A 17,397-nucleotide genomic window follows, 5' to 3' on the forward strand; every position below is an offset into this window, starting at 1 on the left:
ATTCTGGTAGGGGGGCCTTCCTCCCTCTGGCTTCTGGCAAAAACTTTCTCCTTTGCCCACCACGGTGTCCCTGGGGGGGCCGCTGCGGGGCCACATCCCGCACTCTTTGGTCTTTTACAGTACGCCTGGACCAACCTTCTTGTGTGTCGGTCTCCAGGGTGTGGCAGTCTCCTCCACATTTCTTATCGTTTCGTTTCGTTTCGTTTATAAAGCCTCCCTATTTAGTCCCTTGTCCCTGAGGTCACACTCCATGATCTCGTCCTGGTTTTTTTTGGTCTGCCTCTCGCAACCCCCCCCCCCAACATGTACACCTCTCACTTTCTGTACCTAATTGTTACCCCCCATCCTTTCCACATGCCCAAACCATCTCAGTCTACCCCTCCTCACCACAACACCAAGACGCTCCAGTCCCATCCTTCCCCTCAACTCTTCCATCGTAAACCCAGCCCTCCCAGGCCTCGCACTCAGGGACGCACCTCACATCACCTAACCACCGCCATTTCTGTACGTTTGAACCTACGAATATCATCTTCCTTTACATTTGCTCTTTAATTTGTCTAACACACATCTCTGCTGTGCTGTCAGTCACCCATACTAGTAACTGGCCAATTCCGGAGCTGTCTTCCTAGGCCTGTCTTTCTCTCTCACTGCCTATGACCTCCAGTGCTGGATATGCAGTGTTTCCAGGCAGCTCCCAATGACCTAATCCTAATTTCATTCCCTGGCTTGTTCAATATCACATTAAAACAACAAGCTTTATAGTCGGAAAACCTTGGGTTCTTTCTTTTCCGAATAAAAAAAAAGATCCATTCCATTATACAAACACTGCGGACATAAATAGTGATCCAGCCCTTGCGATAAATAACAAGAAAATGAGAAATTATTTGTGAAAAGAAAAAGGGCGGCATTTCCTGTGTAATTAGGAAGCATACTAACACATTTTCCTGAGCGATTTATTTTCGGATATGGCTGTTAATAATCTGTCCTTCTATCTATCTATTACCAGACGCCTTGATCCCGTAAGGGGTGGCCACAAACAAATCGCCTCCATGTCGCCCTGTCCCCCGCCATTTCACTGCCCTGCTCCCAGCACGTGACACCCCCCTCTCTCATATACCTCTCCACTCCATCCCTTCATCTCATCCTTGGCCTCCCCCTCCCTCTCCCCCCCTCCACCTCACTCACATACACTCTCCTCGTCAGTCTCTCACTCTCCATCCTCTCCACATGGCGATGTCAGAATTATTACGGTAACGCAGAAGAGGACGACGAAGTGTAATAAGCAAACCAAATCGCTAAAGAAGAGGTGTTAGGGAGCTTCCTCTTGTCTGCGTATGTCAGGGCTTACCAGATGTCATTGACTTAGTGACTGACGCTTTGCCGGGAGTATGACTGGTGTTTATATTATTATTATTATTATTATTATTATTATTATTATCATTACTATTATTCATATTCTTCTTCTTCTTCTTCTTCTTCTTATTATTATTATTATTATTATTATTATTATTATTAATAGTAGTAGTAGTAGTAGTAGTAGTATTTTTATTATTATTACACCCTTTCTCCCAAAATGAGTGTATATGTTTTTATTCCACTTTTATTTGGAAGGGTTAGGGGTCAGCCAAAGGGTAGATATGATGCCTTTTTATAGGGCAATTGGTCGGAGGTCAAGGTCAGAGGGAAAGGTCAAACATTAACCATCAGGATCAGCCTAAACAGTCTTTGTCCAGTTTAGAGTGAGAAACTAACTAGGAGAGGGTATGTGAGTGAGGTGGAGGAGAGGAGAGGGAGAGGGAGACCGAGAATGAGCTGGAGGGATGGAGTAGAAATGTATGTGAGAGAGGGGGGGTGTAAGCTGGGTGGACGGAGAGTGAGAGACTAACTAGGAGAGGGTATATGAGTGAGGTGGAGGGGGCATAGGGAGGGAGTGACCGAGGATGAGATGGAGGGATGGAGTAGAGAGGTATATGAAAGAGGGGGATGTAAGTTGGGGGGATGGAGAGTGAGAAACTAACTAGGAGAGTGCATGAGTGAGGTGGAGGGGGGGAGATGCAGAGGGAGACCGAGGATGAGATAGAGGGATGAGGTAGAGAGGTATATGAGAGAGGGGGGTGTGAGTTGGGGGAAGGAGAGCGAGAGACTAACTAGGAGTGTATGTGAATGAGGTGGAGGGGAGGAGAGGGAGGGGGAGACAGAGGATGAGATGGTGTGATGGAGTGGAATGGTATATGAGAGAAGGGGGTATAAGTTGGGGGGAGGGCAGCGAAACGGCAGGGGACTGGGCGACGTGGAGGCGATTTGCTTGTGGCCACCCCTTGTGGGATTAAGGCGTCTGGCTATAGATAGACAGACAGATAGATAGATAGATAGATAGATAAACTGATTGATCTTACGTGAGCCAAAACTAGTGGAAGGATTAGGGCTCAGGCAAGGATGAAGTAATTCTCTTTTAAGGGTATATTAGTCGAAGGTTAGGGGTCCATATGCTCATGGTTAAGTAAATTCCCTAACACTTCCCTCTTACCGATTTATTTTTGCGTATGGCTGGCTAATATCATTTTGTACGCCATACATGCAGATTATGGTGATACTGGACTGATTCAGGTGGCCCAAAAGAGGACGCCAAGGTGTAACAAGCCCAATAAATCGCTTAGTAAGAGGTGTTAGGGAGCTTCCAGACGAGACCAGTTGGTGGGCGGGTATTGGACTCTTACCAGTTATTCTTCCTTATATATATTTATAATTATCTCCTTATATACTAGATTATTTATTGGATTATTTATTGGTTTATTTAGTTATTTAGAGAGTTAATAATCTGTATCACTTCCTGCTTCTCCTTCTTCCTAAATTACTTCTCTCTCTCTCTCTCTCAACTGCATGCAAACACAGTGGTAAAATTAGAGAGTGAGAGTTGACTGTGGCCGGGGAAGAGGTGTGTGTGTGTGTGTGTGTGTGTGTGTGTGTGTGTGTGTGTGTGTGTGTGTGTGTTTGAGAGAGAAAGAGAGTTAGATGGGGGGACTATATCACTTAAGCCCAAAACACTCCATCTCACATTTTCTGGACCACTTTCTTGTTATTCTCTGTCTCCCGTCAGTAAAAAAAAAAAAAAAAAAAGGGTAAATAATTGTAATGAATGGAGACAAGAAAATGGCGGTCTTTCTATAAATCTTGGGCGTCTGGTTTATAATTCTATCTATATCTACCAGTCAGTCAGTTGGTCTATTTCTCTATCTATCGCCAGACGCCATAATCCCGTAAGGGGTGGTCGTTTGTCTTTGAGTTAGTTGTTTTACGGGGAGGGGCACTAACCCTCCACCAACCAACTTGTTGACACGTAGGGAACACGTATGGGTTATATGGTTACCACCCAGGGTTGTAAAAGGTTTCCTGGCTTACAGGAAACCATTAAGCTTATCACTCAATGTAAAGCCACCTGAAAAGGAAAGAAGAGTAAAAAAAAGTGACAGGAAAGAGGGAAGAAAAGGAAGAGAGGAGGACAGACACAGAAAAAAGAATGATAAAGGTGAAGGAAGAAATAGGCTGCACTACATCAAGTGAGTGAATGATGGTGAGAAATAGGAAGAGAGGAGGACAGACACATAAAGAGAATGATAAAGGTGAAGGAAGAAGTAGGCAGCACTACATCAAGTGAGTGAGAGAAATTACCAATATGCCGGGAATCGAACCCGGGACCCTCAGGTGAGAGCCAGGCAGCATACCACTACACCACGACCAGGTAAAAGTTAACTCACGTTGTCACAATCTTGTAACCAAAGTCCCTCCGCCCCCACTGTGGGCATGAAGAGGATGAGTTAACCCCCTGGCACTCGGGCAAGTAGATGCTTACAAGATTGTGACAACGTAAGTTAACTTTTTACCTGGTCGTGGTCTAGTGGTATGCTGCCTGGCTCTCACCTGAGAGTCCCGGGTTCGATTCCCGGCATATTGGTAATTTCTCTGATGATTTTTCCTGTGAAAAAAATACAGGTTCTCTCTTCATCAAGTGAATGGATGATGGTGAGAAATAGGAAGAGAGGAGGACAGACACATAAAGAGAATGATAAAGGTGAAGGAAGAAGTAGGCAGCACCACATCAAGTGAGTGGATGATGGTGAGAAATAGGAAGAGGGGAGGACAGACACAGAAAATGAATGATAAAGGTTAAGGAAGAAGTAGGCAGCACTACATCATGTGAGTGGATGATGTTTATAATTGACATTATTTAATTGTTTTTCTGGTGGGGAAGACAATTTTTGTTTTGTATGATGGAAGAAAAAAGGTTGGAAGTTGTGTGTGTGTGTGAGAGAGAGAGAGAGAGAGAGAGAGAGAGAGAGAGAGAGAGAGAGAGAGAGAGAGAGATGAGGAGTGAGGAATGGGTGAAAGAGAGGGTAAATGAAAGGTGGGGAGTTGGATGATGAGGGGGAGGGGGAGGGGGAGGGGGAGGGAGAGGGGGAGGGGGAGGGAGAGGGGGAGGGGGAGGGAATGGAAGGGTATGGGAGGGAGGAAGAATGATGGAGGAAGTTCAACCATTTATTGAAGACATAACTAGTTCCCTACCCATCATCTCATATTGTCTCCCTCATACTCCTCCCTCCCTCTCTCCCACTCTACTTCCCTCCCTCCTTCTCTCCCTCCCTCTCTACCTCCTTCCCTCCCTCCCTTCCGTCCTCCCTCTTCTTTCCTCCGTCACTTTCTTCATTCCGCTTCTTTCCTTACTTCACAATCTTCTCTTCCCCCTTCCTCTCTCTCTCTCTCTCTCTCTCTCTCTCTCTCTCTCTCCTACATTCTCATCATTTTTTCTCTCCCACTAGTTTTTACTTTCCTCTTTTTTCCATCCTTCCCTCCATCTCCCCTTGCTGACTTTCTTTTTTCTTCTCTCTCTCTCTCTCTCTCTCTCTCTCTCTCTCTCTCTCTCTCTGTCATTACACCTCCTTCACTTTACCATCATCCTCTTCTTCCTTTGCTTTTCTCTTCCTCCCTCACTCTGCCTCCCAATTTCTCTCTCCCTTTCCTTCCTCCCTCCTTCCCTTCCTTCCAGAGCTCCTATTCTCATTACACCCACGCCTGCAGGGAAGAGGAAGAGGAAGAGAGGGACGAGGAAGCGGAAGAGGAAGAGGAAGAGGAAGAGGAGGAAGAGTAAGAGAAGGAAGAGGAAGAGGGGGAGGAGGAGGGGGTAGAGAAAGAGGGGAAGGAGGAGGAAGAGAAAGAGGGGTAGGAAGAGGAAGAGGAGTACAAAGGAGTATAAAAGAGTACAAAGGAGTACAGACAGCAACAGGCCTTATGGTCCTTTAGGGGCTTTGTTACAGAGTAGACTATGACTACAAGATCTCACTCTACATACTGAAGGATAAGGATAGTAAAGCAAGAAGGCTCCCCCCACCACCAAACCCTCCAGTTAAAACTGGCAAGAAAAAGTGAGAAAAACCACCACGCAGCATGGAAAAACTGACATGGAAATTTCATAGGAAAGACTGAAAAGGAAAAGTTACATTCTGTAAAACTTTATCTATAAGCTACCAGTATGAATAACCTAGAAGAGAAAATAGTAAAGTAAAATGAATAATCGAATAAATAAATAACTAATGCATGTCGGTATGTAGGGGTACGTTGAGTTGACGGGGCGTCTGCAGACACAGTGTGGAAATTGCACAGTGCACAGTGTGGATATTCAGGGGTATGCGGCAACCTTGCCTGGTGCTATTAAGGTAGGCAGCAGTCAGTCAGGCCATAGCTCCGTTCATTCCATATTATTATTTTTTTTTGGGGGGGTAGGGTGAGGTTGAGGGGGTAGGGTGAAGGCATTGGGTGAGGGTAAGGGTGAGGGTGTGGGTGAAGGGGGAGGGTGAAGGGGTAGGGTGAGAGTGAGGGGGTAGGGAGAGGGTGAGGGGGTTGGGTGAGGGTGTGGGTGAGGGTGAGGGTGAGGTGGCAAGGTGAGAGTGAGGGTGAAGGGGTAGGGTGTGGGTGAAGGGGTAGAGTAAGGGTGAGTGGGTAGGGTGAGGGTGAGAGTGAGGGTGAGGGTGAGAGGGTAGGGTGAGGGTGAAGGTGTGGGTGAAGGGGTAGGGTGAGGGGGAGGGGGTAGGGTGAGGGTAAGGGGGTAGGGTGAGGGTGAGGATGAGGGTGAGGGGGTAGGGTGAGGGTAAAGGGGTAGGGTGAGGGGGTAGGGTGAGAGTGGGGGTGAGGGGGTAGGGTGAGGGTGAGGGAGCAGTGTGAGGGTGAGGGGGTAGGGTGAGGGTGAGGGGATAGGGTGAGGGTGAGGGTGAGGCGGTAGGGTGAGGGTGAGGGCGTGGGTGAAGGGGTGGGGTGAGGATGAGGGGGTAGGGTGAGGGCGAGGGTTAGTGTGAGGGGGTAAGGTGATAGTGATGGGATAGGGTAAGGGTGAGGGTGAGGGTGTGGGTGAAGGGGTAGGGTGAAGGGGTAGGGTATGAGTGAGGGTGAGGGTGAAAGGGAAGGGTGAGGTTGAAGGGGTAGGATGAGGGTGAGGGGGTAGGGTGAGGGTGAAGACGTGGGTGAAGGGGTAGGGTGAGGGTGTGGGTGAGGGGGTAGGGTGAGGGTGAAGGGGTCGAGTGTGGGTGAGGGGGTAGGGTGAGGGTGAAGGGGTCGGGTGTGGGTGAGGGTGAGGGTGAGGGTGAAGGGGTAGGGTGAGGGTGAGAGCTTGGGTGAGGGTGAGGGGGTAGGGTGAGGGTGAGGGTGAAGGGGTAGGGTGAGGGTGAGGAGGCAAGGTGAAGGTGTGGGTGAGGGTGAAGGTGAGGGGGTAAGCTGAGGGTAAGGGTGAGGGTGAGGGGGTAGGATGAAGGTGAGGGTGAAGTTTGAGGGTAAGGGGGTGAGGGTTTGGGTGAGGGTGAGGGGGTACGGTGTGGGTGAGGGTGAGTTGGTAGGGTGAGGGTGAGGGGATAGGATGAAGGTGAGGGTGAAGGGTGAGGGTATGGGGGTGAGGGTGTGGGTGAGGGTGAGGGGATAGGGTGAGGGAGATGGGGTAGGGTGAGGGGTAAGGTGGGGGAGTAGGGTGAGGGTGAGGGGGTAGGTTGAGGGTGAGAGAGTAGGGTGAGGGTGTGAGTGAATGTGAGGGGGTATGGTGAGGGGGTAGGGTGAGGGTGGGGGAGTAGGGTGAGGGTGAGGGGGTAGGTTAAGGGTGAGGGATTAGGGTGAGGGCGAAAGGGTAGGGTGAGGGAGAAGGTGTGGGTGAAGGGGAAGGGGTAGGATGAGGGGGTAGGGTGAGAATGAGGGGTTAGGGTGAGGGGGTAAGGTTAGGGTGAGGGTGTGGGTGATGGGGTAGGGTGAGGGTGAGGAGGTAGGGTGATGGGGTAGGGTGAGGGTGAGGGGGTAGGGTGAGGGTGATGGGGTAGGGTGAGGGTGAGGGGGTAGGGTGAGGGTGAGGGGGTAGGGTGAGGGTGAGGATGGGGATGAGGGGGAAGGGTAAGGGTGAGGGGGTAGGGTGAGGGTGAGATTGAGGGGATAGGGTGAGGGTGAGGGTGTGGGTGAGGGTGAGGGTGTGGGTGAGGGTGAGGGTGTGGGTGAGGGGGTAGGGTGAGGGTGAGGGTGAGGGTGGGGCGAGGGGGTAGGGTTATAGAAAGGGGATAGGTTGAGGGTGAGGGTGAGGGTGAGGGTGGGGTGAGGGGGTAGGGTGAGGGTGAGGGGGTAGGGTGAGGGAGAGGGGGTAGGGTGAGGGTGAGGGTGAGGGTGAGGGTGAAGGGGTGGGTTGAGGGTGACGGGGTAGGGTGAGTGTGAGGGTGAGGGTTAGCGTTAAGGGGTAGGATGTGGGTGAGGGGGTAGGGTGAAGGTGAGGGTGAGGGTGTGGGTGAAGGGGTAGGGTGAAGGGGTAGGGTGAGAGTGAGGGTGAGGGTGAAGGGGTAGGGTAAGGGTGAGGCGGTAGGGTGAGGGTGAGGGTTAGGGGGTGGGGTGAGGGTGAGGGTGAGGGTGATGGGGTAGGGTGAGGATGAGGGTGATGGGGTGGGGTGAAGGTGTGGGTGAGGGTGAAGGTTAAGGGGTAGGCTGAGGGTAAGGGTGAGGGGGTATAGTGAGGGTGAGGCTGAAGGGTGAGGGTAGGGGGTGAGGTTGTGGGTGAGGGGAGGGGGTAGGGTGAGGGTGAGGATGAGGGTTAAGGGTTAGGGTGAGGGTGAGGGGGTAGGATGAAGGTGAGGGTGAAGGGTGAGGGTAAGGGGATGAGGGTGTGGGTGAGGGTGAGGGGGTACGATGAGGGAGATGGGGTAGGGTGAGGGGGTAAGGTGAGGGAGTAGGGTGAGGGTGAGGGGGTAGGTTGAGGGCGAAAGAGTAGGGTGAGGGTGTGGGTGAGGGTGAGTGGGTATGGTGGGAGGGTAGGGTGAGGGTGGGGGAGTAGGGTGAGGGTGAGAGGGTAGGTTGAGGGTGAGGGAGTAGGGTGAGGGCGAAAGGGTAGTGTGAAGGTGAGGGTGTGGGTGAAGGGGTAGGGTGAGGGTGAGGGGTAGGGTGAGGGTGAGGGGGTAGTGTGAGGGTTATGGTGAGGGGGTAGGGTGAGGGTTATGGTGAGGGGGTAGGGTGAGGGTGTAGGGTGAGGGTGTAGGGTGAGGGTGTAGGGTGAGGGTGAAGAGGTAGGGTGAGGGTGAGGGTGAGGGGATAGGATGAAGGTGAGGGTGAAGTGTGAGGGTAAGGGGGTGAGGGTGTGCGTGAGGGTGAGGGGGTAGGGTGAGGGAGATGGGGTAGGGTAAGGGTAAGGGGGTAGGGTGAGGGTTAGAGGGTAGGGTGAGGGTGAAGGGGTAGGGTGAGGGAGTAAGGTGGGGGAGTAGGGTGAGGGTGAGGGGGTAAGTTGAGGGTGAGGGAGTAGGATGAGGTGGTAGGGTGGTGGTGAGGGTGAAGGGTGAGGGTGAGGGGGGAATGTAAAGGTTAGAAGTGCCATTCTAATTTTTTTTTATTCTATTTTATTTATTTATTTATTTATTTTTTGACGATACTTTCTGTATGGTGAAGGTGATGAATAAATGACCGTCTCAGATGTCAGCTTTCTTCACCTTCACACACCGTCCTTTGGGAGAGAGTGGCCGCTGTCTTAATGCTCTGCTTGACCCTGTTAGAGCTATCTCCCTCTCTCTAATTCTTTCTTTTTTCAGATCAACAGCACACTGTCTTCATCGCCTTCATCACACCAGACCTAATGGCAGCGCTGATCAACATCTCTGGTTCCTCATTATCTCCCTCACTCTCTCACTCCAACTATTAGCTTTAATTGTCTCTCACTCTCTCGCTCCATCTGTCTCTCCCTCCATCTCTTAGCTTTGTCTCTCCGTCTCTCCAGGTGCACAACGCCACTGCTGTGTTCATCGTCAACTTAACCCTGTCAGACCTGATGCTGGGAGTGTTCAACCTGCCCCTGGCCGCCTCGCTGTTCGTGCACCGCGCCTGGGTACACACGGGCTTCCTGTGCATGCTGTTCCCCTTCCTTCGCTACGGACTGGTGGCCGTGTCCGTCTTTACCGTCCTGGCCATCACCATCAACAGATACGTCATGATCGCACACCCGAGCCTCTATCACAGGTTAGTAAGGGCAGACAGGTCAACTCTGGAACTGTCTCCCTCTGTGTGTATTTCCTACTTCCTATCATCTCCAGTCTTTCAAACGCAGTGTGTCCAGGCATCTCGAAATGAACGGATCTTGAATTTGGCTCTGTTTTGTATTGTTTTTGTTTTTTTCTTGGAAGGAACGGTTTGCGGGCTCCTGGCCTTTGGTTCTTTCTTTCTTGTAAAAAAAAAAAAAAAAAAAAAGATTTATTGATTTCCTATTCTTTTTGTCTCGTACTTACATTAGCCGCAACCTACCCTGTTACAGACGGCCTGGTGCTGGAGAGGACGCCTTCACGTGGTGGCACCGATATGAACGCGAACTGTAGACTATCCAGTTATACAAACGTCCCTCAGTTCCTTCCTATCGTCTGAAAGGTGGATGGTGGAGTGTGGAAAAAGGGAACTGAAGCCTGCAGCCCACAGCGTGTCCGCCCACATGAACCTGTAGCCACAACAACAACAACAACAACAACAACACAACAATAACAGCAGCAGCAACAACAATAACAGCAGCAGCAGCAGCAGCAGCAGCAACAACAACAACAACAACAACAACAACAACAACTACAACAACAATAACAGCAGCAGCAGCAACAACAACAACTACAACAACAATAACAGCAGCAGCAACAACAACAACAACTACAACAACAACAATAACAGCAGCAGCAGCAGCAGCAGCAGCAACAACAACAACAACAACAACAGCTACTACTACTACTACTACTACTACTACTACTGCTGCTACTACTACTACTACTACTACTACTACCACTGCTGCTACAACAACAACAACAACAACAACAACAACAGCAGCAGCAGCAGCAGCAACAACAACAACAAACCAACAACAACAACAACAACAACTACTACTACTGCTACTACTACTACCACTACTACAACTACTACTTCTACTACTACTACTACTACTACTGCTGCTGCTGCTACAACAACAACAACAACAACAACAGAAGACAACAGGTGTATAGCTTTTCCTTAACTCCATCATACCCGAGGACGTTTTATTTTATTATCGCTACTGCCATTAACTTTTTTCTTTATTCACTTAATTAAGGACGAAGTGAAAGTGTGGATGTGGATGTGATAGGAAGCGTTAGGAGAAACACATTGAGGAGGTTTGGCCATGTGGAGAGGATGGAGAGTGAGAGACTGACGAGGAGAGTGTATGTGAGTGAGGTGGAGGGGGGGAGAGGGAGGGTAAGGCCAAGGATGAGATGAAGGGATGGAGTGGAGAGGTATATGAGAGAGGGGAGTGTGAGCTGGGAGCAGGGCAGTGAAATGGCGGGGGACAGGGCGACATGAAGGCGATTTGTTTGTGGCCACCCCTTACGGAATTAAGGCGTCTGGCAATAGATAGATAGATAGATAGATCTTTCCCTATTGGCAGAGCACCACAGTCATTCCGGGGTGACGCTGTGATGTAGGCGGTTGATCATGTCCTGGTGTGGACGAACTTTTTTTTTTTTTTTTAATGTGTCTGACTCTGGGCATAGGCTTCACAGCCTGCTGTCAAGGCCCAGTAGTCCTCCTACATACCATACACCTCTACATGTCACCACTTCAGCGCTAACACCCACCGTCCATATTGAATACATGCTAGGGCTGTCTCATACAGGACTGGTGTATTGGTATTAACGGGGGTATTTTTGCGACATGTCGGCGGGTCTTCCGGTAGAGCAGTAAAGCCTGATTTAATGAAATTCAAATCTTTAAACTGTTCTCTGCCCCAGCCGGGATCTGAACCTGGGTCCATTAGGACTGCAGGCCACCTTTCTACCGATTGAGCCGCTTACGCAACAGCTGCTTCGTAAATAGCTAAAAACTACTCGCCTGGTGGTATCAGTTGTCGTGGATGCAGCTCAGTCTGCTGGTGTGGGCGTGGGTGTGGCAGTGGGAGTAAGAGATGAATAAATAAAGGAGCCCAGTCTGCTGGTGTGGGCGTGGGTGTGGCAGTGGGAGTAAGAAATGAATAAATGATGGATGCAGAAGAGACACTGATAACACTGAGTCTCCCCCACAACACACGAGAAATCACCCAGCAGAGTGGAAGAACTGCCTCATATATATGAACTAGTCTGTGTTATAACTAAGTTGGCACTAGGAGATGTGTGTTGATATACGTTGCTCATACTAAGTCCTATATGAGAATGCTTGTATATACGTTTGCCTTCACTCATACACTGCCATACACCTCGCAGTCAGGGTTAATGAATATAAATCCTATGTATAAGTTGCGTATTGCCTGTGTATACATTCGTCTTCATGCTTGTATCTGTCAAACACTTCATAATCAAGTTAGAGTGAATATTAGAAAAAACAAAAAATATGACAAGGGACATCTTTGTAGCCGCACCCACCTCTGAAATATTTTGTAAGGGGAAAGGTCCTTGGTTAAAGATGATGGCCGTGCAGACTAGCTTTGCCGAAACCCCCGAAGCCGCGCCCTTCCCTAAACGTTGCAAAAATTGACGTTCTGCTGTTGAAAACTTTAGCTGTGCATAACGACTTTGGCCAATTGACAGACAGATTGGCGTACTTTGATAGCGACTTATGGAGAGATAGATAAATAGATAAGCAGACAGATAGACTGATAGATCAATAGACATGGACAGACAGACAGACATAGATAAATAGATAAACAGACAGATAGACAGAGACAGATAAGAAGCAGGTCCCTTAACTCGCCCCATCCCGACCACTTTTCCACCACTGACTCCCCCCAATCCCGACCATTTTAGGAATTTTTTTTTTTTTGGCTCAAACCTTCGCTTTTGGTGAGAAACATTGAAAATTCATAGAGAAATCGCTCACCTGAGGTTTAAAATACTCATTACAGGTAGGAGTACCTCCTTACCTTGCTGGGTTTTCTATCAGGCTGGCACCAAAGAAAACGAGTTCTATGGGAGGATAACTATTTCACACCACTCACAAACGGTATTTATTTATTTACTTGGTACGAATTTATATGTAGTACAAGAGTATATTGGTTTTCAAGCAGTAATATAGGCATTATAAGCATTGTTTCACTCACTAATACCTGACCTTTTTTTGCCACATTACCTGATCATCATTTCTAACTGTTTCTTCCTCTAATGCTATGTAAAGTTTGTCCTCCACATTGTCATTGATTGGGGAATCACTCTGGCCCTGAATTTCGTACCGTGGCATGACATGGCTATACTGGCCAGGTCACTGATAACAGGTGAATTGCTGAGACAATGGCATGCAGGGGGGGGGAGGAGGTCATGCTGGGTAAGGCATTGTTCTTGCCTGGCATCTTGTTGAGGAAGGTGTCACGTGTATACGTACCAAAAACGACTCGCGAAAATTGAAAATTGTGCAAATTAGGAACCTTGCAATTTTTTCGTGTTTATGTACGTCGACGGGATTGGCAGTGACAAAACGTGTGGACGTTAAAGAACGTAGACGGGACGCCGCGGGTTAATACTGCACCTAACTCACTCTAGTCCCTTAATACTGCACCTGACTCACTCTAGTCCCTTAATACTGCACCTGACTCACTCTAGTCCCTTAATACTGCACCTAACTCACTCTAGCCCCTTAATACTGCACCTAACTCACTCTAGTCCCTTAATACTGCACCTAACTCACTCTAGTCCCTTAGTACTGCACCTAACTCACTCTAGTCCCTTAATACTGCACCTGACTCACTCTAGTCCCTTAATACTGCACCTAACTCACTCTAGTCCCTTAATACTGCACCTGACTCACTCTAGTCCCTTAATACTGCACCTAACTCACTCTAGTCCCTTAATACTGCACCTGACTCACTCTAGTCCCTTAATACTGCACCTGACTCACTCTAGTCCCTTAATACTGCACCTGACTCACTCTAGTCCTTTAATACCGCACCTAACTCACTCTAGTCCCTTAATACTCCACCTGACTCACTCTAGTTCCTTAATACTGCACTTTAGTCCCTTAATACTGCACCTGACTCACTCTAGTCCCTTAATACTGCACCTAACTCACTCTAGTCCCTTAATACTGCACCTAACTCACTCTAGTCCCAATACTGCACCTAACTCACTCTAGTCCCTTAATATTGCACCTAACTCACTCTAGCCCCTTAATACTGCACTTGACTCACTCTAGTGCCTTAATACTACACCTGACTCGCTCTAGTCTCTTAATACGTTGAGGAAGCTCCCTAACACCTTTTCCTGAGCGATTTATTTTGTTCATTACAACTGATTGTCCTCTTCTGTGTTACCTAAGTCCTTCCAATATCTCCATACTCTTCTTGATTAACGCACAGGAGGATATTCACCAGCCATATCCAATAATAAATCGCCTAGGAAGAGGTGTTAGGGAGCTTCCTTAACCGAAAAGAATACGAGCACAAGTTGTAGTTGTTGTTGTTGCTGTTGTTTTATACGTGAAGCAATGGACCGTAGCTTAAACTAACCCATCCCCTGCCGTCCACCATCGTCCTTTCGGGGGACCGGGAGGGAGTTGAGGGACGTGTGTATAACCAGGCAGAGGACCCTACCTGTTCTACCAGTGCCACCACGTGAAGGCGTCCCTCTCCAATAAGACTAGAACAGTTTAACAAAGACACTCCTATCACAGACACCCTCACAGCTGTTTATGATGACTAATCTCAGCAGGAAACAGTTTATAATGACTAATCTCAGCAGGAAACAGTTTATAATGACTAATTTCAGCAGGAAACAGTTTATAATGACTAATCTCAGCAGGAAACAGTTTATAATGACTAATTTCAGCAGGAAACAGTTTATAATGACTAATCTCAGCAGGAAACAGTTTATAATGACTAATCTCAGCAGGAAACAGTTTATAATGACTAATCTCAGCAGGAAATAGTTTATAATGACTAATTTCAGCAGGAAACAGTTTATAATGACTAATCTCAGTAGGAAACAGTTTATAATGACTAATCTCAGCAGGAAACGATGTATAATCACTAATCTCAGCAGGAAACGATGTATAATCACTAATCTCAGCAGGAAACAGTTTATAATGACTAATCTCAGCAGGAAACAGTGTATAATAACTAATCTCTGCATGAAACAGTTTATAATGACTAATCTCAGCAGTCTGCATGAAACAGTTTATAATTACTAATCTCAGCAGGAAACAGTTTATAATTGCAAATCTCAGCAGGAAAAGAGAGTTAGATTGTTTTCCGCTAAATATAAGACATCACTGGCCTGGATAGGTGTTTTGAGAGAGAGAGAGAGAGAGAGAGAGAGAGAGAGAGAGAGAGAGAGAGAGAGAGAGAGAGAGAGAGAGAGAGAGTGTTTGTTGTTTCGACAGATGACGTAAGATGATGACGGATATTATCATGATTATATTGCTGACTTACGATGTTTTCACTCCTGCCTTTGTTTAGCTTTTGGGTCGTATTTTAGGTGACATAGGAAGCTTCGTAACACCTCTTCCTTAGCGATTTATTTTGAATATTACACCTTAACCTTCTCTAGTACGATCCTTTTCACGTTTCAGTATCGGTCTGGTTTGCATCAGTGACTTACAAGAGAATTATGAAGTGTAACGTACGTCACTAGATTGCTAAAGTAGATGTGCTTAGGAAACAAATATATATACCTCCAGCCACGTAGAAAACGGGTCTTCCACCTTAGTCTTTAGGGCTGACTCTCTTATTTCACTTTTGCTAAAGCCAGACACTTTTAGTCGCTAGTGTGAAGCTTGTCTAGCCCAGAGAGTTAGGAACTAGTTCATTACCCTCAGGGCTCAGGCTTCCCTTTACCCCAACACTTCAGACCCTGTTCATGAGCAGTGTCACTGATACTGTTGCACGGCTTTTATATCTGCATCTGGTGTTGGTAAGGGAAGCCTTCATGCGATGGCATCGATATAACCAGACAGCCCTGCTCCTTGGTTATATAAATGTCTCTATTCCCAAAAGACTACAAGAGATGGGCATATTCCTCCTGCAATCCACTGTGTTAGTGTTCAGATGAACCTGCAGTTACAACTACTGTTAGCAGCACTATAACTGTTACATCATTTCCACCATTGTCACTACCACTCATCACCCCTATTTTTCCTCAGGCTGTACACGCAGACGCTGCTTGCAGTGATGGTTGTGTCCACATGGGTAGGTGCCTTTGGGGCCCTGGTGCCCACAGCCCTGAAAGTGTGGGGGACCTTTGGCTTGGACCCCACCTTTGGCTCGTGCACCATTCTGCCAGACAGCGATGGATACTCACCTAAGTCATTCCTCTTCGTGTTTGCATTCATGCTTCCGTGTGTGGCCATCTGTGTCTGTTATGCAAGGATTTTCTGCATCGTGCACCGTGCAGACAAACGAAGCCATAACAATGATCAGAGCATCATCAGAATGAATAGCAAACAAGACAGGCAGAAGGGCAGCACAAAGCAGGAAGAAGATGAAAAGTTGGGTGTGGGAGAAGAGAGGGACAGGACAGATCCACATGAGGGTGGTGAGCCACGGGTGCATACACTGAGTGAGACTTTGCAGGTGGAGACACAGGTAAAGCTCACCTCCAACACCAGCTCCGTCAGTGTGGAAGTCCTGGAGGGTGGTGCCACTACCACCCACCCACCCAGTGGTCACATTGATGGCAGAGGCCAGTCACCTTCCCCAGGGGTGAGTGCCACGGTGCTTAGGCCTGATGTCAATGGGCTGTCTGGCCATCCCTCAGGGGAAGGGAGGGTGGTGTCCTCCCCCATCAGAATATGTCCAACAAATACCCCAGACTCAACTGCCTCTGGTGCAACAGATGAGACGGGGCGGCGGCCGTCAAATGAATCAGCAAAGGGGACATTTTCACAGTTGCGTGGGACATTCCGCAGGTCAGAGGGGATCACTACTGACACGGCAGACTGCACCAAGTCCAAAGGACCAGCGGCTCCTGAAGATGATTCTGGTGATCTTCTTGTTCTTTGTGGTGTGTTACTTGCCCATCACGCTGGTGAAGACATTCAGCAAGGATGACGACCCTGTGTTGAACATCTTGGGTTTGCTGCTGGTCTACCTAACCACCTGCATCAACCCCATTATCTATGTAGTCATGTCCTCGGAGTACCGCCAGGCCTACCTTAGCCTCTTTGCCTGCAGTGTTGGCGCTGATGCTGTCAATCGCTCCTTGACTAAGATTTCCTGAAGGTGTGTCAAGGCCACGTCTTGCCCCAGCCCAGTGCTCACCAGCCCCACCACGACACCTGCACCAGCCCTGCATCCCACACCTGCCTTCACTGTCTGCTCCTTACACCTGCCGGAGCTACACCCAGCCCAGCCACAGTTACTTTCATCATTGGGCACCTTCTTCCCTCCTGTAGGTGTGGCCAGTGAATGAGGCAGGCGTGGTTGGCACGGGACCGCACTAATCTTGCCGGGTCTCACCTGGGGCCACAGGGCAGTATTCTATGTGGCTTTGGAAATTTCGTAACACTTCTTCGTTGGCAATTCACTCTGGATTGTACAAGTTAATGTCCTCCTGTGTGTCACTGATATAAACTTAGTCGATATTAAAATGAAGTAAGTTTCATACAAGAGAATGCTAAGATATATTGTGAAAATAAATCACAAGGAAAGGGTTGCTATAAAACTGAACATGCCACTTTAAATACGAGCATGATTTAATGGATTAGGATGGTCTTTAGCAGCTCTTCCTTACCACGTTATTTCTGCGTATGGTGCAAATTTTTACTCTACTTTGTGATATAAAAACTTTTCGCCTTTAGAATCTCAAAATAATCCATAAGCAAATATCAGGTGTAATACGTAAGACATACGTTAAGGAGGAGGTGGCCAAAAGCTTCGTAAGTCGAGGAAAATCATTATGCCTCCTGGAAAAACCACACTTACAT

General features: G+C 48.2%; 1 pseudogene; it reads left to right on the top strand.

The window, feature by feature from the left end:
- The window catches only part of LOC145413246 (G-protein coupled receptor moody-like), a 34,101-nt pseudogene extending 17,410 nt beyond the window's left edge, over window positions 1–16,691 (top strand).
- Window positions 16,692–17,397: the final 706 nt, after the last annotated feature.

The sequence above is a fragment of the Coenobita brevimanus genome, chromosome 95 (assembly GCF_032717465.1).
Source record: "Coenobita brevimanus isolate Jiangsu-jjx chromosome 95, ASM3271746v2, whole genome shotgun sequence".
In the NCBI taxonomy this organism is placed as follows: Eukaryota; Metazoa; Arthropoda; class Malacostraca; order Decapoda; family Coenobitidae; genus Coenobita; species Coenobita brevimanus.